This window comes from Sturnus vulgaris, chromosome 3, assembly GCF_052056855.1.
Source record: "Sturnus vulgaris isolate bStuVul1 chromosome 3, bStuVul1.hap1, whole genome shotgun sequence".
NCBI lineage: Eukaryota > Metazoa > Chordata > Aves > Passeriformes > Sturnidae > Sturnus > Sturnus vulgaris.
In genome coordinates this window covers 84,161,663-84,184,981 of record NC_142245.1, presented here as the reverse complement: position 1 = coordinate 84,184,981, position 23,319 = coordinate 84,161,663, and the positions used below count along the sequence as shown (strand labels likewise).

General features: G+C 39.5%; 1 protein-coding gene across 4 annotated transcripts in view; it reads left to right on the top strand.

Annotated features, from left to right (window-relative positions):
• MYO6 (myosin VI) overlaps nucleotides 1–23,319 on the top strand; it is a 103,118-nt gene continuing 79,799 nt past the window's right edge. For all 4 annotated transcript variants that reach the window (XM_014870203.2, XM_088162138.1, XM_014870201.2 and 1 more), the window contains exon 1: nucleotides 1–67. The gene's annotated coding sequence lies outside the window, so the exon portion shown is untranslated. The remainder of the gene's footprint in view (nucleotides 68–23,319) is intronic.

Below are 23,319 nucleotides of genomic sequence, written 5' to 3'. Positions count from 1 at the left end.
AGCGCAGCAGCGGCGGCAGGGCTGGCAGTGAGCGGGGCGCCGAGCGCAGCACCACCTCCACCAGCAGGTAAGGACGCGGCCTCTCGGCCCCCGCCGCCCCCTCGGGCCCGGCTCCGGCGCTGCCCCTCCCGCCCGGGCAGGTGCGATCGGGCGGGCGAGGCGAGGGCCGGGCCCTCGGCTGGTGAGCGCTCCGGCCAGCGCTCCGCGGGACAGCCCTGCCGCAGCCGGGGCTTCCCGGGGATGTGCGGTCAGAATCCCTCGGGACTGTGCTTTACTTCCTCAAATTGACTGTCATGGGAATTCTTTCCTTTGTGGGCTTGTTTGGTTTTTTTTAGTATCGTCCTCTGTGAAATCCCATCCCTGCGGAGTTGCAGCTGAGCTCCTCTCCTTGCTTCAGAAACATTTCTGTGCTGTAGGATTATCCGTGTAAGAGAAATAAAATTTTTACAGCCTTTTCTGGCCGGACGCAGCGTGAGTGGCAGTTCCGTGGAAAAACGTCTTCTGGAGTATTTCTGCTTGAAGTACTTTTGCAGGCTGCGGTTTGGAGACCAGCGTGTATCGCTGTGATGTACAACTAAAACCCAATACCCCATTCCTGTAACTTGCATTCATTACCGAATAGGAAAATTTAAAAGGGTTCCTCCCCTTAGTGGTTTAGAATACGACTTGCAGTGCAGCAAATATTGTTGGTGCTTGTCTAATACTTTGCTCTGAGGTTCTGAACTAGTAAATGCCCCCAGAGGCCTGTAGGATGGAGGCAGCTGAACTAATGGGTGGCTGGTTGTGTAGAAGGATGGTTGTTATCTGTTGTTTCAGCGAATACTGCTGTGTGTCAGCCCTGTTTTTACAAAGGTGCAGAGAAGGAGTATGTCGTGACTTGTGCCCTGTGATATTCCTGGAGGGAACAGACCTTTGAGGCGACCTAATTCCTTACAGTTCAGTTGGCATCGCCGGGCTGCGGGCGGCCTATGGACCGGGTTCACAGCCATCCGAGTACAAAGGTTGGCCACAGCACTGAGTCTTCCTTCTGTTGCAAGTGTGACAAATTAACAGGGTGGAGATGAACTCGTGAGTTAAATGTCATCTGCGCTTTTTAACTTTAATTTTAGTGAAAAAACAAAACAAAACTAGAAATATTTTAATTTTTGAAATCTTAGTTTTGAAAATTTAAAAGTATAAGCAAATGTCTTGCAGTATTTGTTTAAATATAATAAAACTGCTAACACACAAGTTAACTCTTAAATGTATGTTTTTTAAAATAATTGCAAAAGAAAGATCTCAGTGTTGTTGAGGCGGCAGAGTACGTATCAGGATTATCAGAGCACAAGCTCCAAACTTTTGTGATGTTGCTTTTAATAACGGAGAAATTAAGGTTTAGCTTGACAGCTTTTTTAGTGGATGTGTTTTTCATGTGTCTCATTTAGCGAAGGCACAGTTATGCCTTTGACTGTAAAACTATAAAGCCAGAAATGCAAACATAAAGGCAGTAAACTTTCCTGCGAGACTGAATGGCTTTTTGAGTTAAAACCATGTCAGTATTAGTTTGCAGAAATTCAAAGTTGAACTAATTTCCCCACCCCCATTATTTCTAGTCAGAGGGGGCATTCCTCTGTAATCTGCACTAAGTACTGTGTCCTTCAGCCTCCGGCGTTGCCATGTGCCTTTGTTTTGATAATGGGTCAGTATTTTGACCCATTAACAATAATGTTCTCATAAAGAAGGTGAAATAATGCTTCCTTGTGCCTGGTCTGCCACGGTGGAGAAGGCTTTGTGACCCAATCTAACCTTTGTATTCTTGTGGGTTATTTGATAATACTGGTCTGAGGAAAGATTTCAGGTTTAATAAAATTTGACAGTCTTATGAGTAATGTGGCAAAGTTGAGTAGGGACTAGCTTTTTATCAGTACAAAATGTGAAAGCATGCGATTAAGATGGCAGGTTCAAAATGAACAAAAGGGGTGTGTTTTTGGTTTTGACCCAATGTGTGGTTAGTTAAGCTTTAGAAATCCTTTCTGAAGCATGTGGATATTGAAAGTTTACAGGGACTTGGAAAGCAGCTGGACAAATTAATGGAAGAAAACCCAGTAAGGCTCACTTGTACGGAGTACCTCAAGTAGCTGAGGGAGTTGCCAAGCTGAACACAGAGCTGGGACAACAGACTGGGAAAGTACTGTCAATTATTTATCAAATTTTTATATTAATTTCAAGCATTGACATAGTGCAGACAACAGACCTACTGTCTGACCCAGTAAGGCTGCTCTTAGGAAAACTGTTCGACTGAGCTACGTTTTTGAGAACAGCTGAAACAAAGGGACGAGGTCTAGAGATAACAACGCTAGGTGATAATTCTCAGGAAATTATTATGAGTCACCATCAAACATCGGTTTAAGTGGTGCTGGGGGCAGTTCTGGTACCTTTGTACTTGTTGACATTGATGTCTTTGATCAACAGAATTAGCACAAATTCTGAAGGAGACTGAGTAGGGCTTTCAGACTGTGTTTTTTTATGTTGTGCTTCGGAGGATAAGAGGTTTCTGATAAGTTTGAAGGCAGTATTTGAGTACAAGGTACTGTTTTCAGGAAGAAGATCCCATAATGCAGATGGGTAAAGTCGACTTGGCAGCAGTGCATTGGAAGCAGATCTCGGGGTTATGTGGGATCACAAGAAGCACCGGGATTCAGTACTGTTGAAGTTCAGCATTTAGCTTTTTGTACTAGTGAGGCTTAAGTTAACAGAATAATGTGTTCAGTTTTGGCCACAGCCTGTTAAAAAGATAAATTCAAATGTCTTCATCTACCAGAAATGGTCACCAGGGTTTAGGAAGGTTTTGGAAAACAGATCTGCAGAGAATGTGTGTTTGGAAAGTGTGTTCCACAAACCGAGACAAGCTCATTTCCTGCAGAAAAAGATGAGATGAGGAGACAGGAAGATGCTAGAGTATTAAAATTAGTGAGAAGTGGTCTGTGTTCTTCTGTCAGTGGCTGTATCAAAAAAGATAAAACTAGTTTTCACCAAAGACTTGATGAAGTTCTTAAAATCTGTTATGCCTTAGGGAAAACTGAAAGAAACTAAGGTTGTGCAATCTCATTTCTGCAAAGGTTTTTGAAAGTCAAATAGGATTTGTGTTAAGGATATATTAAAAACATTCCTCAAAACGGTTCTATTTGTTCTCGTGTAGGGGCTTGAGTTTGATGATTTCTTCAGGTGCTGTCTTTATTTGGGCTTCAGTTTATGGGGAAAAAAGTAATTTCAGTCCTCAAAAGATGAACAGTTTCTCTGATAAAGTCCTATAATCTTTCAGTTGCTGGTCATCTCATGTTACAGCTTAAGGCATTTGGTTTAAAAATAATTAGTGTTGAGGCAAACTACTGCATTTGACAGCAAAATCTTGTGGTTTAGGAGTATAGCTTGTAATACTGTAGGAAATGTAGGTGTACAACCATACTGTGATTTAAACCAGGAAAATCAGAGGGATAAAACCTGAGGTATTCATCATCTACTCTAGAATATACACTGTGTAGCTTCATAACTTGTGTGCTAGTGTTACAGCATCTTTGGGCCTGAAACTTTTAAAAAGGACTTTCAAAAGTCCTAATTATAAAAAAAAAAAAAGCTAAATATAATGTTCATCTTTTTGTATACAGTTTTTAAAGTATCCAGGTATTTTAAAATGGCAACATTTTACCATACCTTGCCATCTATTTAAGTTTCTTCTTTGTTACTTCTTGGAATGACTGACTGTCTTAAGCTTGTAGTAAATACTAGTGACAGTGACTTGTATTTCTGAAGTATTGATAGATACTATATCACTATAAAGAACACAGAAGAATGTAGTTTTTGAACTGATGCCTGTGGATGAATCTTCCTGTCCTCCAAGAAAACTCAACAAAACCCAGAAGTTTCGCAAAGCTGAATGAGAAGCATCAGCAGCCTTCCTGGTTTTTACTAAGGCTCTGATGTCAAGAAAAGGGCAGATAAATCTGTGAGCACTTTAGTCTCTGGTAGAATGATTTCTGTAAGTAATGACAATATAAATTTAATATAGGTATTTTATTGGGGAAAGCAAGCTAAAGCTGTCTTTTGATAAGTGACCATCTTAGAATACCTATTTTAAAAAACTGATTTAGCCAAAGCGAGTTCTTGGGGGGGTTTTGTTGTTGTTGAGCTGTGTGCAGAAACAGAGCAGAGGGTGATGAGGCTGAGGAGGGAGGGCTGGGTCTGTTCTGTCCTGCTGCTGTGCCATGGTGCTGCAACTCCAAGGCAAAGCCTGTTGCCATCCGTGAGCAGCATAGCCTGGCCTTGAAAAGGTGGTTTGGGACTCCTTGCTGCACCTACACATGCTGACTTCCTCCTGCTGAAAAGGGAGCTGCAGCCAGATGACATTTAAGCTGCAGATAGAGTGCTGGCTGCTGCTCCTGTAGGCATGTGTGAGCTCTGCGAGCTAAATTGCAGCTACTGTCAGTAGCAGGGCATGCATGAGAGGTTGATTAAGTCTGGGTTGGTGTCTGGCTGCTGTGGGTGAGCTGCAAGTCATACCCAGGCGTTGTGTCACTCCTGAAGCACTTCTGTCAAACCAAGGCACCTTCCTCATATGGTGAATGCTTCTTCCTCTGCAAGTGTGTGGATGAAGGGCAGTTTCTGCTTGTTTCAGGGAACGAGAGATGGATGAGGTTTCTGGAATTAAACTTCACTTTTTGTATGCACAGCTTGCAGCACTGCTGCTGTGCAGAATGTGGCCAGTCTCCAAACTGGGATCTGGTCCTGGCTGTGCCGAATGGAGGTGCTGTGGGCACTGCCAGAACTGGGGTGGCCACATCTGTATGTGCATCTTTTAGAGCTTGATCTACTCTAGAGAAATTAAAGAGACATTCTCAGTCTTGAGCTGAAAGTCTGAATGAACCTTGGATTTATAAATGCTCAGCAGAAGGCCTTATTTATCATAAAAGAAAACTTTTTTTCTTTTTTAAGCAACATCTCTTAAGAGAGTTTGCTGAATTTATTTTGCAAAGGTAGTTAAACAGACAATTAAATTAAGAATATTATTTACATACTGGATAATTGTTTCACGAGCGAATTTGTTTTCCTTGTAATTAACAATACTTAGCGGACTGCTTTGAAACTCATGGAGAAAAAAAGAGAAGTAGAGAATTTAACAAAGCCAGTTGTTCACAAAAATTTCTTCAGTATTAGCAAGATCTCTGACTGTATTTTACAAAAATAGCAACAACTTTCTGAATTATATCTGAATGTTTCTATGGATCCTTCAGGCCTGAGCTGAAGCAGTGGAAATATTGTTGCTTTTTGCATTTCGAGCAAGGTCAGATTTGTATGGTCCAGAGCTCCGTCCCAGATGAGAATCTGCTCTATTGTCTTTGTTGCCACGCAGGCAACAAAGGTTTTGATCATGTCAGGTGCATTCTCAGTGTTCCAGATCCAGAGGAGCCCAGCTATAAGGTGATGGTGTAGAAGCCATTGTTAGGAAGAAGCTGTCTGTGGGAAGACAGCATGTCCTTCTCCAGTCCTTAGGCGTGACCTGTGCAGGAGGTTATGCCTGTGGTGGGTTGATGACACCCCCTTCCAAGTTCACATCTGTGCTTTGCTCTTTCCTGATTTTTTCAAGTGCAGTCCATCCCAGCTGCTCTGTAGTGGGGGAAGTGATAGCAATAAAACTCTTTCATCAAGTCCTCCATGTCAAAGATAGACAGTTTTGCTGTGTCTCCTTTTGTCTTGTTGGGGTGAGTGCTGTGTGCAGGCACTCCAAACCTGCTTATTGTGGCACTCTGCTTGTTTTAGGGGAGGCACTGGAGAGGTTTGGTGGGAGGATGCTCTGTAGCTACTCATCCAATTCAAGGTTTAGCAGTGTGCAGTAAGCTTTTTTTGATGCTGACCTTGCTTATGTACTACAAAGTTTCCAGGACATGGAGCAGAACATTCAGGTATGAAGAATCTGACAAACATTTTTGATGACTTCAATTTTAACTATTCTGTCAGGTTGCAGTTTTGTGAGCAGTTGGGCTTAGGTAACTGACTGCTGGACCCTGAAAGGAGAAAATCTTAATGGCAGCATCTTCTTTGCCCTTCCCAGCAGTGTGGATGGTCATAGGGCTCCTTCACACCCCAGTGTAAACTGCTGGCTCTGCAGAAAGCAGCAACAAATCCCATCACCTTTCTCTTTTCCATATCTGTGCTGCAGAGGCAGCACAGCAGAGACTGGGGAGACAGCCCAGGGGTGGTAAGTCATTGCCACTCAGCTCACCCTCTCTCAGGAAGCCACAACCTATTTTTTGTGACCTTTTTTTCTGCATAACCTTCATTGCCTCTACCAAGAGTTAGACAAATGCTTCCAGAACCCTTTGCAGAGAGAAATATAGGCATAAAGAGTATATGTAGGGAATTTAATAGAATCATAGAATCACAGAAATGACCCTAAAGAGGATCTAGTTCCAACCCCCTGCTGTGGGCAGGGACATTCAGGCAGAGTCACACGCAAGGACAGAGTCATAGAGTAGGATGAGAGAGGGGTGTAAAAGATCATGGACTTCAGAGGGCCCTGGGATAATAAGGACTTTTATTACTGTGTAAAGATAAAAACACTTGGGTTTAGTACATGTGGTGGTTTCGAGGGTGAGAATGAGTTTATTTTGTGGTTTTGGGGTTTGGGTTTTTCTGGGTTTTTTTTTGTTTGGTTTTTTTTTGCTTTTTGTGATTTGGAATCCTTTACAAAAGTAGGCAAACTGGTAGTGATATAAATCACTGTCTCATTTCCTAGGCTCCTATTGAGTTATTTTTTCAGTGTTTGCCGATGTGCTTGTGTACACAAATGGCATTCTGCAGTGGATTCTATCATCTCTCTGCTGTACAGCAAGGAGTGTTACTTATGTGGACATGCCAGGAATGATGCTTGTTTCTCCTTCTCTCATACTTGTTGGCTTGCTTTTCAATGAGTGTACTGCTGGGGCTGTCAGTCCTCCTCTTCTGATTTTTTTTCCAAAATAGAGTTTCTAATGATTTTTACAGATTTTAGTAGCTGATCTTCTTTTGGCTGTGGTTAACAACATTGCTTCAAATTTCAAAGTTCTTGGGAAACAGAAGAGAGGTGGGCTGTCCTAGGTGTGTTGAATTGGAGCTGTTGGGAACAAAGCACTCCTGTTTCCTCTGTATACATGTGGTTTTGCAGATAGTGGGATGCTCTTGTCTTTGGTTGTCATCCCATTAAAGTACTCTTGCATCTTCTCGAACACCTGAAGTTACTCATTGCCAGACACTTAATCTTGGATTATTTGGACCTTGGGATAGTGTTTGGTTCACTGCATGAGTGTCCTCTGTTAAAATTTTTTCTCTTTGGATGCTCAGACATGCACTATAGGCTTTTGAAGAAGTCTTGCACCTTAGTATTTTTTAGATCATTTATGCAAGAACAAATTTTAGGCTTAAGGGGAAGGATATTTTTTGAAATACCTTTTGTGTCATATTCTGATGGTAATCTGAAACAAATTTAGATCTTGTTTTATGTTTTGCTGTAAAGTTCTACATACTTTCAAAGGAAAAAGATTATTTCTTATTAACCCCCAGAGAGGAATCTTAGCCATGAAGTTTCTTAGCCTTTTATCATGCTGTACAAGTCATGTCTTGCTGAAAAGGTCAACACCCACAGAACATGTTTTTTTGCAGTTTGGTGGTCTAAGTAGCTGCTTTTCTTGTGGCTGTAGGAATCTTTCCTATTGTCAGTGAACATGCAGTCTTTTGATCATATGGCATCTGATGCTGTGGGTATTTCTGTGTTATGTGCTAAATGATATATATTCAATACCAAAGCAGCAACGACAAACATAGTATATGGTCAACACATTATTTCTTACAGATTATTCTCTTTCAGTTTACATCCTTGCAGCTTTTTCCAGTTTTGCATACATGTGTGTATTTTTGTGAAATATTACATCAGATTTCTTTTAACTTGGAACTAAAAATAGTTTAGTTTAGCTAGTGTTGCAGTTTAGCTTCTTTGTTTCTGTTGCCACAGAGTTCTGTCTGATCATGTAGTAGTCAGCCCAGCAGGGGTTACAAGTTGATTCATAGATTTTTTTTTTTTTAATTGTCCTTTGCAGGTTCTGTTACAGTCTGGGATCAGTTACTGATATCTTTAGAAAGGGGGGGGGGGGTTTATGCCTTAAAAAAGCGCATATATAATATTTCCTGATTTTTCATTTTTTTGTTTTTATTTAATAAAAGCTTTGGATTTTGAGTGAGCAATAAGTACTGACTGCTTGAGTACATGGATGGAAGTGGAAATTTATATGGTTTAAAAAAAACCAAACCAGCTGTTTGAGATGAGTTGTTTTCAGTATTAATCCTGGTCTCTTTACAAATCCCTTTGGGAGAGAAGAGGGCAGACAAAAGGCACTTCATGTCACTGGCGTGTTTACTGAGTGACTCTGCTGCTTTAGCCCAAGGGAGGAGGTGGAAGCAGGGGAACGGGAAACTGCCGGGAAGAGTATTTTGAGGTGAGCTCCTTCTTAAGAAACACGTGAAAGCTGAAGGGTGGTGCCAAGGTGGGAAAATCTGACGAGCTGAGAGGACCAAAGGGACCCCAGCAAGAGGAAACACTTGAAGATTGTAGTAGAATAAAAAGGCTGTTTTGACGGCTTTTGTGTAAAGCAGGTTAGCATCGGGGGCTGCCTTTCCTACCATGCCTGGGCAGGACTTTGAGGCCATGTTTTCCTCATCAAACATAAGATGCTGCCTGATCCCTGTACATGTCCAGGCACTGACCCTGGGTGTGCCTGCTGTGGGTGTAAGACCACGAGGCCTTGCAATTTGGGCTAAGTATTTCACCCCAAGACAGGTAAAGATTTTGGACTGACATCTGAAGGTGTGCTAAGGTGTGGTTAGTGGTAATTAATGAAAGCTAATTGGCTTATGTTTTTCTAGGACTCAGCATGTTCTCTCTAGCAGCCTCTCATTTCCATTGGTCAACCTGTTGGAAATGTCCAAGTAATTTTTAGGGGATCCAGGTAAGACAGGAGCCTTCTCAAAAGGAGCTATTACTTCCTCCACTATACATACTTAAGGGAGAAATTTTAATTGGCAAGATGCAGCTCTGTGTGAGGCTGCTGTAGCTTTGTTTTGTTCAGTCTGATCAGCTGCGTAATTTTAAATTCATGGCCCTATTTTGTGAGGAACATTTCATAAGCAAGCAAACCTACAAAACTCTAACCAGTAATCTCTAGTCTGTGTGAGGACTTTCTTCCCAACTGTTTAATTTCATTTTGTTTCTAGCCTTTGTGTAAGGAAAAGCTGTGTAACTGTCACACGTGTAAAGACAGAGGAGAACTGAGTTGAATGTGAAGTAATAGCCATATTTTCAGAAAAAAACAATTTTATGTTGTGAGAAATTAGCCTAGTAATATTAGCAAGCATCTGAACAATGTTTTCTGCTTGGTGAGGGTGCTGTTTATTTTTGAAGCTTGTGTTTTAGCACAAGTTACTACCATTGAAAAACAAGGATGGTTTTCTTTTCCATTTTTCTGACAAACCACTTCCCTCAAGCATCTCCTGCAAGTGTTTGGACTATGCTGTATTTCTAACATGAGCTATAAGCTTGTACTAATACCTAGGGAAGTAAAGGAAAACTATTGTGCCTTTTCTATTATTATACTCCTGTCAAGGTCTTTGCATCTGCTTCAACACTAGCAAGAAGAAAATGTAGGAGGAGAATGAAGGCTTTTTAAAAGTCTTCCCTTAGCTGAGGAGCATTTCCTCTTTTTCAGGTACCAGGCTGTCTTCCAAGGGCTTCCACCTAGCTGGGACAGGAATGGCATGGTGTGGAGCTTGGGTGCTGGAGGCTATAGCAAGTAATGGGATGCAGACCTCGGTTCAGTGATAGCTGATATCACCTCTTTGCACTGTTGAATGTAATGGCAGTCAAATTTTGACCCAGATGCATGTGATAGCATTCATTTGGAGTTCAGTAGAGTGTAGAACATAAGGAATGCTCCAGTGGATGTTGTTAGCATGTCACCTGGATTGGCTTCCTGGGTTGCATGGTGTCTTGCCCATCATTCATCTGCCTGGATCAGTCTGGTGCAATCTGCATCTTTGGTGGTGCTTCATGTGCTGATATTTGTTGATGGCTTCACAACGTGTCTCCCTCTGGAACAGACTTATTTTTTCAGGATCAGCTTCTGTCCCTAAAGAATCCCTGTGTAAGTTATTTCCAGGACACAAGCTTTTTTTTTTTTTTTTTTTTTTTTTCATTTATGTTACACTACTTGCAGGATATCCTGCCTTTTGTGTTTCAACTTGCTGGCAATGGGAAGGATTTGCATGGCGTCAGATGAGCATGCAGCTTCACATGCTTTTTGTCGACTGCCTATACCAAGACAGATTGCAAATGGAGTTTGTACAATAGAGCAAGTAAAACTGGCTGCATCAGTGTGGTTTTCTGAGGATGAAAGAGATTTACTTATCAGCCTTACTGCTTTACTTATCAGCCAGGCTTGTTGTCTAGTCAAAAGGGTAGTGGAGACATGCAGGGCGGAATATGTAGTAGAAGCAGAAATTGAAGATTGGGAAGAGAGTTTAATCAAAATCTGTGTTTTCTTCTTTGTTTTCTGCCTTTCCTTTTGGAGAATGATCAGTTTCATACCAGTTAGCACTGGATTGGGAATGGCTATAATTACTTGAAAGCTGTCAGCCTACAGTTAACCCTGCTCATCAGGCTGAGGTTTGGAGAGTGATGTGGAGGACACATTTGCTGCAGGGAACATTGCTGTCATGGCAAGCTTTGCTCATGTGTGCCCAGCACTGCCTGGGAAGCCCTGCAGTAGAACGTGCTGGCTCTCTATGCGAATCAGCAGGAAGGAATACTTTGTGTTGTTGCAGGCTATTGCGAGTTGCTGCTCTGCTGGAGACCCCTTTGACTTTTCATAGTGGTTCTTGCACCAGATGATAACATGCTGAGCTTGTTCTGGGCCAGCAAAGCCCCTTGTCACCCTGCCAAGAGCACCCTCACAAAGAAAGCCCTATGCCTTTTACCTCCTTAAATGCATGTGGATTTACTACATTCCTGGACCAAAGTAGCAGTCAGTCTTCCTGTTTTGAAAAAACGGAAGTGGGGAGAAGACTGTTGCTTTGAGATGAAGATCTACTTTTGAGGATAATTTTAAGTGCAGCTTAATGTGTAAGGAGGAGGCAGTTTAGAGTAGAAGGGCTCGACAAGGGGACTAACTACCAGACAGCCAAAATAATGAGTGCTGGTGTTGGGCAGGGTGGTGTAGGCAGAAGCAGCCACATGGGAAAGCATGATCTGGAGCAGTGGCTGCTGAGCTGGGCACATGCTGGACAGGGGAGGCTGAGCAGATGTGATTGACCTTCCAGGCAGAGCCTTGCTCAGAGGCTTAGCACAGGGCAGGATTAGCACAGCTCCACTGGCAGAATGGGTAGCTCTGGGCCTCTTGTGTTCCCCAAAACTAAAAGCAGTCCAAAGCATTGCAAGGAGTGTTTTAGATGGCAGTTTTAACTCTAAATGAGAGTTTCTTTCTAGATAGAAACTTTTCTCTTTTTTTTTAATAAGGCATTTTGAGGCTGGGAGAAAAGATAAATTAAGGGATACCTAGAGAAAGGAAGAAGCCAAATATCAAAGAAGATGAAAATCATTCACTACAATCAAAGCCTATCTTTTATTCCACTGCTACAATAGAAGAGCAGGTCAGGCAAAAAATAAGTCTTCTGTCCTATACCTACCTGATGCTTTTCAGTACAAATCTAGTTCAAGAAACCCTTACTGGTAAAAGCTTACAGGAAGACTGCAGTAGTTATTAGAGCACTTCCTGGGTGGCTCACAAAGCCACACCTGGTGTATTAGGGTTTCCTATGCTGTTATTACTGTTATGCTGGACACGTTTCTAGAATGCTGTCCAAAGCTTCTGTATCAAGGGAGGATCATCACACAGCCCAGGCTGCTGGATGCATGGAGAAATTAGGTAAACTACAGCATCCAGTAAAACCTGAATGAGTTTTATAGAGTGGAAGCTGAAAAAGCAAATGCTTTTTTGATAACCTTTGAAATATAATTGTGTTTCTCTCTTGTACTTGAATGTCAGCAACTTTTGCTAACTTGTCACTTCTAAAAAAAAGTTTATTATTTCTTAACAGCCATGCAGTGATATTTTTATTTTAGGAAATTTAGATTTGTATTCTTCACAGGTCATAACACTGGGAAATTAGCCAGCATGTCTCACCTTTGTCTCTGAAGGCAGCATAGAAACTGGATGTAGAAGCATTTGAGAAGGTATTTGATTAATCTTGTTTCCTTTATTGTTCCCAAGTTATTGGACTTATTCAAGAGGCATGCATTTTTTTTTAAGTTAGAGTAAGCCATAACAGCCAGCAAGTTCTTTTCATTAATCATCTAGGTAAAACAGAAACTCTAGAAGTTGTGAATTTCCTCTGAAGAGAGCATTGATACCAAAGGGCAATGCCATGGTTTTAATTTATTAATAGAAATAATAAGATAATTCTTCAGACTTTGTGTCCTTCAGTCAATAAAAGGAAGCACATAGTTCCCTGTAATTGAAGACAGGTATGCTGTTGTGGAGGGTGGAACAGGACTCTTTGTAAAGAGAGGTGGAGGCTCCAGTAAGTGGTGTGGCAGGTACTGATTCATATGTTGATGCATTTTGCAAAATAGGTCTGTTGGTTGTGTTTTGTTTTGGCTTTTTTTTTTTTAGTTCAGTGTGATGAAAGTTGTATCAGTTGGGCTGCTCTGTACTACATTTTACTCTTTTTGAATTCAGTTGTTTTTGAGTTCTTGCCTCAAGACTTCATATAGGTCACTGGGAGGTGGCTGAGCCCCATGTGATGGTTGCTGTCTCAAAACCAAAGGAACTGGGGTTCCTGAGGACCAAGCCTGACTTGTAATAGTTCTCCAGGGTCTTCATCATACTCACATTCTTCACAATTGTTTCTTTTACACTGTGTTTTGAATTTTTTCTAAGATGACCTTAGAAGATCTCTAATCATATGATGATGTGAAACAACTGTACTTAAAAGCTTTTTGTTTTTTAGTTCCCATGAATAATTCAAACCTAAAAACTCATCCTCAAGGAGGACTTCTTACTCTAGAAAGGAAATACAGGAAATCTATGAGGAGTTTTACTGCTAGCTTTCCCCTGCCCATCCAAGATGACATTCAGGTCAGTGTGAAGAAATATCCCCCATGAAAGCAAATTTGAAACATTTCTGTTCACAAGGAGGAATTTGAATTAGTCATATCTAACTTTCATGTTGAATTCTGGATCATTGTAGCTTAAACTCCCATGGAGCTCAAATTTTGGGTGAAAGAAAATATATAGAAATATATATATATGTATATCTGAAGTAAAGAATATATAGGAATATAGGAATAGAATATATAGGAATATAGGAAGTTCTGAAGAGAATGCTTGAGTGAACTTGGCTTGCTGCACTGTAGACCACAGGTCCAGGAAGCTGAAGAGGGTGCTCTGTAAAGCCTTGAGACAGGGAGTCATAGGTTGTCTTGTTGTGGGTCCACTGATGATAAGTTTCACATGACCTCACAATGACTTCACATGAAGTCTTTCCTTCAATAGCAGTACAGTCTCTTCTGCATTGTATTCCTCATCTATTAAAAACTAGTTATGTATTAGTTTTCCATGAAAAAAAAATAAATCAGGAATTGTTTTGTGGTTTGCTATTTTGTAATCAGCAGGGTGAGGGTCTTGCTTGTAATCAGGAATGTGTCAGTTGAATGTTTTTAACATAAGGACTTTACATGTGACTTCTTGAACTGTTTTCTAGGCTTTTTGATTGACATCATTAACATTTCTGAGTCCATGGAATAGCTGCAAACGCTGAAACCAGCCAGGAATCTGTCTGGTTCTCACGTATTTCTGTCAGAAGGCACTAGTGCTTACCTTTGGCTGTGTCCGTGTGTATAGCAAAAAAAACCCAAAGAACTTGCTTTGCAGACTAGGTGTGACATCTTGTAAATCTTATAGAGAAATATTGAACTAGACAGAAAAAATAAACTAGTCTTAATTTAAAATCTGTTAGTGGCTAAAAGTAATTCTTCAAAACCTTTTCAAAATTGTGTTTAAAATAGTTCCTGTTTCTAGTCTGTGTGGTCTGTTCCCACTGGCTGTGTATTACAGCTTTTTCTGCAAGATTGATGTATTCTGTTATTTGTTTTCCATGTAAATATTACATGTACTTACCTGTCATTACATGACCCTTAACGTTTTTTATTTGGCAAAGAGTTGTTTAAAACTAGATGGAATTTCTGTGTGGCTGGTACTGAGCATTTAGAGGAAAGTTGTGCAAGGAGATGCCATGCCTTAACCTTGGAAGAACAAAGGGATGTGTCTTTGAGGTTAGAAGTTAGTAATAATGTATTTTCAGTAGGAAGGATTTTGAAACTATTGGTTTAGATTGTTCTAGAATTGATGGAAGGCTTTAAACATGCTGCTTTTGATCACAGAAGGTGTTACAATTAAAAGAAAAAATATAAGAAGATTTAAGTATCTTTGAAGCATGCTTAAGAACTATTTCACGTTATCCTCTTCTCTAATTGATTAACTGGATAATAGGTTTAAATGTGCCAAATAACAAAACCCATGGATTTCATAGCAACTGATCTGAAATGATCTAATTAAGTTTGGGTTTTCCTCTTGTGTCACCTGGGTGAATCCTAATAATGTATAGCAGATTGCATTAAATTGGCCTGTTTCTTGGAAATAGTGTTGAGAAAATCAGAAATTTCTTCAAGCATGTCAGTTAGATGAAAGTACTGAGTAGAAATGTCTGTTTCATGCTTTCTGGTCCTTCTCACTCACATAGGCAAATTCATTTGATTACCTTTCCTGATGGTTTTGATTGAGTGCCTTGTCTGCCTGTGGTATATCTAGGCATGTAGCTGAGACATGGTTTGAACCTGTGATGTCAGTTTTGCTTATTAAAAAATCATTTAGTCTTTTTGATTTCTGGATCCCCTGAAATTTCTGCTGAGCACCATTCTGCTGAATTTTTGTCATAAATTTAATGTGTGGGGTCTTTGAAATATTACTTTTTCTTAATCACCTTTTTGGGGGCTGCCAAACCAGCAGTTATTTTTAACTGTTCGAGAGGAGTGTTTTTTAAATCCTAATTTTTATATGGGCCAAATCTCTGTGATCCACAAAATGTGCCCTACTTTTACAGCTGAGAAACACAATTCATGTGAACAATCCTTGAGATGAGATAGCTCAAGGAAACTTTGGTAGTAAGTTCCAGAAGGTTTGTAATGGAGGTTCTGTTACATTTTCCTTTTTTTCCCTTTATGTTGCACAAATACTAGAAAAAAAATACAGTTGTTTGGTAAATATGTACATTCTTCTTTTTGAAATGTTAAAAAATTTGTATTTATTTTCTGATGATCAAAGTCATGATTTCCTAGATTGGCATTGAACATCTGAAGTAAGGTTGTATCCAAATAATTCAGGCCATGCTTGTATGTATTTTAGACATAATTTTTTAAATTTTTTTTCCCAAATATGTTTCAGGTAATATCAGTTGGGAAGATGAGAACACCTGCTGAACAAAATTTTCCAAGCTATGCAAAAATAATTGGGTTTGGGAAGGTCTGAGTTTTCAACCTGAATCATTGTGAAAATGTGCTTAATGTTTTGGATATGCTTGTATTGTTGTATTAAATATTTTGCTCTTAATAAAGGGAAACTTTTATGTCTACAAAAGGATTGTATGCTCCTTTAGTCTACCTGTAATTTAAAGTTCATACAGACTTACTTTGGTTTTTTTTTAACACAGAATCATAGAATGAATGGTTTTGGTTGGAAGGAACCTTAAAGCACATCTAGTTCCAACCCCCCTACTGTGAGCAGGAACACGTTTCACTAGACCAGGTTGCTCAAAGCCATGCTTTCAGGATGGGGCATCCACAAGTTCTCTGGGCAACCTCTTTCAGCACCTCCCCACCCTCTTAGTAAAGAATTCCTTAGAAGTACAGATCATACATGTTGGCAAAAATATTTTTCTGTTGCTGGGACTTGTACTGCCTGTGTTAGAGAGAAGGGTACCAAGAAATGGGAAATATTACTTTTGTCATGGGTACCTTTTTGTCCTGGCAGAGGGATGAGAAAGCTTTATTTGGGGTTTTTGGTGGTGGTATCTGTGGTTTTGTGGGGAAGAGTTAACATTGCACCAATCTTGTATTTAGGAGCTTTAAGCTTCTGTAAGTGAGCCTTTTGCACTCCCCTCGAGGGTATTTTTAATAGTATTTTTTAGTGTGTTTTTGAAACAATTTGGATTTGTTTTTTATATATTGTCCATATATAAAATGAAAGTTTACTTTTTATAATGTGATATTAGAACAGGAACAGAAATTTTGATACGTGGTTAGGTCTGCACAATTGCAACTGCTAGCTGTGCTTTTGACTTAAAGCTCTAATTCATATCACTCCTGTCTGAAAAGCAGCAGTAACATTAATTACCAGAGAGAGGAATTGATACCCCAGTTTTAGACAAAACATGGTGATTAAAGTTATTTGTAGGCTGAATAAGTACAAGCCTTTGTTTGGACTGTTGAACGGGGTTATGTTGAAACGTGCAGGAACAGGACTTACTCGCATTCCTGTTGCTGTTGCTTCCACATTTCCAGTCCACAGCATCATCTGATGGGGAGCCAGTGGTGAGTTACCAGCTGAGCATGCAGGTGATGTTTGGCTTTGAGACCTGTTCGATTAGACAACAGTCTCTGTGTGTGTCCTTCCACAGCTGGGGTGAGGGCTGCTTGACAGGCACTGGGAGTGCAGTGTCCCTGGGTGGGCTGGGGAGAGCTGCCTGCTGGGGACACACAGGATGGGCTCTGCCAAAGCATCTTGACAACTGAGGTGGAACTAAAGGTAATTTTAATCATACTGTGTGTTTAGAGGGTGAGATCACTACAATTATATAAGCTCTGAAGGATGAAACTTATGTTTAGCTGGTATTTGAATTCTAAGAAGCATAAATTTAAAGTACTGAACTTGGGCAGTCTAAGGCTGAATTTCTGTGTTGTAGAAGAAATAATCTGTCCTTGAGGAGGAGAGAAAGAAAAAAAATTAGTTTATGTTACTTAAAGCAACTATCTTTGGATTGTTTTAAGGCTCTTTTTCCTGATTAATGATGATGTATGATTGGTAGCTATGTATTATATGATCACTCATGCTTGGTATTAAAGAGTAAAGCCAAGATAAAAATGGCTATGAAGTTGAAGTGCAGATAAAAAAGGGGGAAATGTACTGTAACCTGGTTTATCACTATATTCGAACAAGAGTCTTTTTTCATGCCAGTAGCCATCAGCAGCTGGATAAAGAATGAGTAGAAGTGTGTCTCCATTATTGTTTTAGTTCATCTTAGGAGTTTACTATTGTATTGAACCTCCTGGTTGTCTGCATTGGATCCTATTTGGATGAAACCAGCCTGAAAGATGCTTCTTAGAAAAACACCTGACAGTCTGCAGCTATGAATTCATATTCAGCTGGAGGGACCAGACTAGAGATACGTGGTACAAATTAGAACTAGTAAAACCCTCAAGATGTGCATAGTATGGGCACTGGTCCCTCAGTGATGCTGTTTTCAGTGTTATGCAGTCACTCCTGTTGTACCATGTTATTTGCTAACAGAGGTGTATCCTTTGAGTTTAAAACTTATCGTGCAGATTTATGTCAGGAAAAATAATGACTGGGAAAAAAATGTGTAAATAAATATGCCCTCTGTTTCTGAAATTCTCCTTTTATTGACATAATGCTTACTGTTAAAATCTGTGTGATTAGTAAAAAAGAAAAAAATATCCAAACCAGAAATATCTAAACTGACCATTCAACTCTTTTATAAGATTTCTTTGATTTTGAAAGCATAATATTTTGTTTGCCCTCCAGTGTGTTCAGTTTAATTCAAAATATTGTAGGAAGGACTAAAAAGTAACAAAACGAAAGAAGTGTGTTACTTAGAGTTGAAAATAATATAGGTGTTTTCATTTACCATTTTGTCCCTGAGGTGAAAATTATTGTTATATGCTCCTAATCCCATCACAATGTTAAATTCTTGAATATTTATTAAAGAGAGGAAAATGAAATTGAAACTAAAATTAATGTAATTGAAAAAGAAAGAAGTGCCGATGATAATTGCAGTATCTTTTTATTTAGCAGAGCTTCACTCTGTCGTCTGATCTTAGATGCACTACTCCCTTAAAAATGTCTAAGCATCAGATTATCACTGGATGGACAGTTCTTGGACATGTAGATTGAAATCACTGCAGCTGAATTAAATGAAGACTGCATGGGCAGGACTTTGTGACCTGGTGTTATTTCTTAGATGAGTTTCCTAGCCTCTGGGGATGCATTTTTTGTATAAAATATTTTGCATGGTCTGAAATGAAGACTTAAGTGCCACGGATAAATGCTTTGAGCTACTGACCCCAGATGGGAAATAGTAGTGGCAGCATAACAATGCTCATTCTCCCAGAAACTTTTTTCAGCTGTAATTGTTCAGGAAGTTTTGAATTTAAAAACACCTGAGGTGTATTTTGTGTCTCAATTTACAACCTGACTAAAAGCTTTCCTTAACTCTACTTCTTGCTTCTTTGCCAAAATAAATAGGTTGATCTTAGCATGTGACTGTGGTGGTTTGTCCTCTGCATGAGCTTCTGTATAGAATTTGTAATTATGCTTAAGGGCTGGTCCTGGGAGCCGTGATTCTGCATAAGTTATTTTTTGTTTACTTTCATATCAGATATATTGAGACTGTGTGCCTGTGGTTGCCATGCAGTTCCCAGCCTCAGGGGTGGTTCTCTTCTCTTGCCTCTGAAGAGAGAGTGTGTTTGCTCTGTTGCCTGCATGACAACACCTGCTATTGAAAACCTTAAAGCTATCCCAGATTTCTTCTAAAATATACATTTGGCTAAGCCTGGTCTCTTGTAACACTTGGGCAGAAAATTTATAACTATTTTTGTGATGTTGCTGGTTGGCAATTTTTACTCGTTGACTTTAATAGAATCGTGAGCAGGGATGCACTTTCTTGCAGCATGCTTGTAAAACTAATAACATTTTATATAGGGATGGGCAGCAACGTTCACGTAATCTATCTGAGGTACTAAAATCAGTTGGTAAAATGAAGTTGGACTTTGATCTCAATCTTCTAACTGTTTTCTGAACAAGAAGTGAGTGTGATGTTCTTGAGCTGCATTTCTTATAACTCATGGTTCTTAAAAGTATTGGAGCTATGGGAGCTGCATCAGTCAATTTCTGTGGCTCCCTGAGACACTGAATCAGTAGTAAGAAAAGCAGCCTGTTTGGCTGTGGCAAAATCTGTGCAAAGATTAGTCCAGAGTCTATAATCTGCATGACCCTATACCAAGATTTAGGGAAGCCTAGAACTCTCTCAAACCTTGCAGAGAGCAGTGTCTTACCAAAAAAATGAGAGAGTTAAGCTGTGGTCAGGATGTGGCTAATGTGGAAGTTGTTATGGCCTGCTGTTCTTCCCTGCTGCCAAGATCCTGTCAGTGCTAATAGCAGATTTTGTCTGGTTTGTTGCTGGTCACATGCCAAGCCTTTACAGTACTTGGCCTTCTGTGAAAATTCAAAATATTCATGAACAGTACAAGAATTAAAGGTTATTTTAGAGTCACAGAATGGTTTGAGTTGGAAAGGACCTTTACAGAGATCAAGTCTTACCCCTCTGTCCTCACTAGGTTGTTTAAAGCTCCATCCAACCTAACCTTTAAGGTTTCCAGGGATGGGACATTCGCAGTGAGGCAAACCTCACTGTAAGGAATTTCTTTCTTACATCCAGTCTAAATATATCCTTTTTCAGTTTAAAACTGTTGTCCCTTGTCCTGTTACTAGGGGCCTTGATGGAAAGTCTCTCTTCATCTTATAGGCTTCTTTCATTTATGGAAAGGCCACAATAAGGTCTTCCTGGAGTCTTCTTCATTCTGAACACACCCAACTCTCTCAGCCGTTTCTCATAGGAGAGATGTTCTAGCCCTTCAGTAATTTTTATGGTTTTTAAGTATATTTTATTCCTAAATCATATATTCCAGATAATTTTCCTGAGATTGAGATAGTTTAAATGATCTTTATCTTTTGTTGTAATTACTGTTTTTTTTTTTTTCTCATTCTAATGGGCCCACTATGCTCATCTTCCCAAGGAAACAAATTGATTTGCTGACTGTTATAGTTTTCTTATAGTGTTTCTTCTTTCCGGGTGAAACTAGCACACTGACAAAACATGTTCTGTCACTTCTTGGAGTAGCTTTCTTGTCTTTGCTGTTAAAATTGTCCTAAATGATTCTCATGGTCTTTTATGTTTAGAGAAAACTGTTAGTGATCTCCCTCAGAATTACTGTTATCAATGAGATCTATGATCTTGGCAATAGCATTTATTTATTTATTTATTTACTTACTTACTTAGTTACTTATTTGTATACAATATTTGAGTAGATTTTGACAGAAATCTTCCTTTTTTAGTTGTGTGTTTCTGAAGGGAGAGTTTCTCCTGAGTTCACTGTTCTGTCACAGATTTTCTGTGTTTCAGCTCATTGCCTATAAACTACATCATACTTTTTGTAGTAAGTACAAGTTGATATGGAGAGAGGAAAAAGGAGTTTGAAACAGGTAATGTAAGTGTTTTTAAGAACTAATTCTGTCTCTGAAAGACTTATGGATTCTGTACAGAGAGGGATGGCAATAAACGTTTCCTGGATTATACCTGTTAATTTGCAGATGCTGTTTGCCATTATTTTCTAGTATTTTCTCCTCTAATAAAGTGGCCAAATCAAAGTTAGTACCATTTGAAAACATATGATTTACTTGCTATTTGTTATACTGGTAGTAAGTTAGAAAGTACAAATAGATTTTTTTTTTTTTCCCAGCCCAGGCTCTTTGTATTGGTCTGAGGTCAAGCATCTGAGGTTTCCTGCACACCTTCCAGCAGCCTTTGATGCTGCCATCTGCAGTGCTTAGTTTATTTGACTATTTACTTTACTTGTCTCCTGTCTGAGTATGTATTCTTATTTCCCTAAAATATCAGTTCCATTTTCACTGTATGTACCAGGAAGTGTTTGGCAATGTTTTTTTATTGTTGGATTTTAAAAACAAATTACCATGCAAATGCATCTCTGTTCAGTTATTTATGCGTTTGTCTTTATCAAACTGATAAAACTCAGTGCAGGTTGGTTGGTTGCTTATTTCTGTATTGACTTAGTTTCATTTGATTATTCTGCAGTGAGAGGGTTATATATCTGAAGTTCAAAACTTGACAATACATAGGTTTAGAGAAGGGGTCAGAGGGTGTGTTGGTCACCCTCAGGAGCCCCTGGGGTATTTCTGAAGCATTCACAGAGGCAGCCATGGAGAACAAAGTTAGTGATAGACTCCAGCTTATGATTCAGCTCTTGACTTTCTATGCTGGAACTGGAATCTCATGCTTGAACATCAAGGGCCTAGCATCACTCATCTAAAAGTACAAAATAGATGGTATTGTCACTAGGTAGTGTAGGCTTTCTACTTCAAGTATTTTTCTGAAAAAATACTTAAGTTGTGCAGAGTTCCTGAATTGCTGGTGAATTAACAAAAATTCAAAAGCACTCAAAAGTGGAGTTTGTTTTGTGGTTTATTTTTTTCTGTTTGGCTTGGATTTCCCCCCCCCTTAAATTGGTGATTAGGAATATTCCTCTGATTTTTTTGTATGGAGGATAGGAATTTTTTTGGTTTTATCTGTGTTCATATGAGTTAGAATAAATTACTGGGATTCAGTCTACCTCAGCCTCATTTTGAATCAGCTGGACAAAAGCTGGTATAAAATGCAATATACTCTTGCTTTAACTAGTACAAGGCCCTGCTGGCTGCACCAAGATGTGCTTCAGCCAACATTGATGGTGGTCTATAGAGGATTATAATTCTGGTGTCCTGATTGCTCTTGAAAATGGGCAGCTTCTGCAGTTCAGATTATGGAAGCCACTGACCAGGTATTGGCATTTATATGATAAATAACCAATATTTATAAGTGATCCATTTCCTTTTAAGAATTTGGGAATTAAATTAAGGACTTTCTTAGTGGTTTTTTTTTTAATTTGCATAAATCGATTTTCTACTTTTTGTGCTGGAGGTGAGGTCCCTTGTATTTGGTAGGCTTAGGCCAATTGGTTGCCTTTGTTTTACCTTGTATATGGAGCTAAAAGACTGATAGGCTTAAAGAGAATAAACATATCAGTTCTTGTATTAGGTCACCTGAAGATGAGCAATAGCTTGGCAGCAGCACATGCTGGGTGGGGAAACAGGGCACTCTAATTTGACAGTAATAGAGTATGAGATGTAGAAGATGAATGGGTGGGGAAGGCTGAAAAATGACATAACTGGAGGAGAATTTGAAGTTCATTAGCTTAGAGAGTCATCCTCAACCTTCAAGAAGTATTTGCTCTTTCTCATGTTTACACTTGGAAAAAGTGGCACATGAGGATATAAAGAAATACACCGTTAAAGTGCTAGCTGAAGGGTTTGAAGTAACTTGACCTTGTTGAGGCTGCTTATGGAATATGATTTAAGCCACTATGCTTGAGCACTGCTGCCAGTGGTCACACAGCATGACTACTGCCACAGGGTTTGTTAACTCCAGAGTTCACCTTGTCTGCTTGAACTACTGCAGCTAGATCTGCAGGAGTGCATCCTACGTGTTCTTTATATATTATGAGATGGCTTAAGATATTTTTGATTTTGCTTCCATGTCTTTGTCTGTTTGGTGACTTCTGCCTTGGTATGTCTTTTCTTCTCCTCTTGTTGCCTACTGGTTTCACTAGGGCTGACTTGCAAAGCCTGAAAGAGTTAAGTTGAACAACCTCTTTCCAAAGTGTTTTTATGGCCTTGTTAGTTTTCTTCTGTTTTTTCTAGTCCTCATTTATCTTTTGTAATGCTTCTGAAGTAGTGTCCAGACAATGATGAGGAGCTTTTTCTTTCATTTTAACTTTGCTTCTCAAATTTGACATTGTGTTTTTCTACTTTTTCTGCTTGTTGCTATTACTGGAGTAGTCATCGGTGTTGGTTGAAAATGCTTATGCAGATCCCCTTGGCATACTTAATTTTTGCTTTGTCAGGAAACTCTACTCACGTTATTTTAAGAACAAGAATTGAGATAAAGGCTATTTGTCCCTATTAGTAGGAACTAAAATAAGAATAATGTTCTTGAGAGAACAGTAGCTTAAAAATCTGTCAGAAGAGCAGGAATCCCAGAGGAAACCATCAGACCTTACTGATTCTAATAAGAATTGAG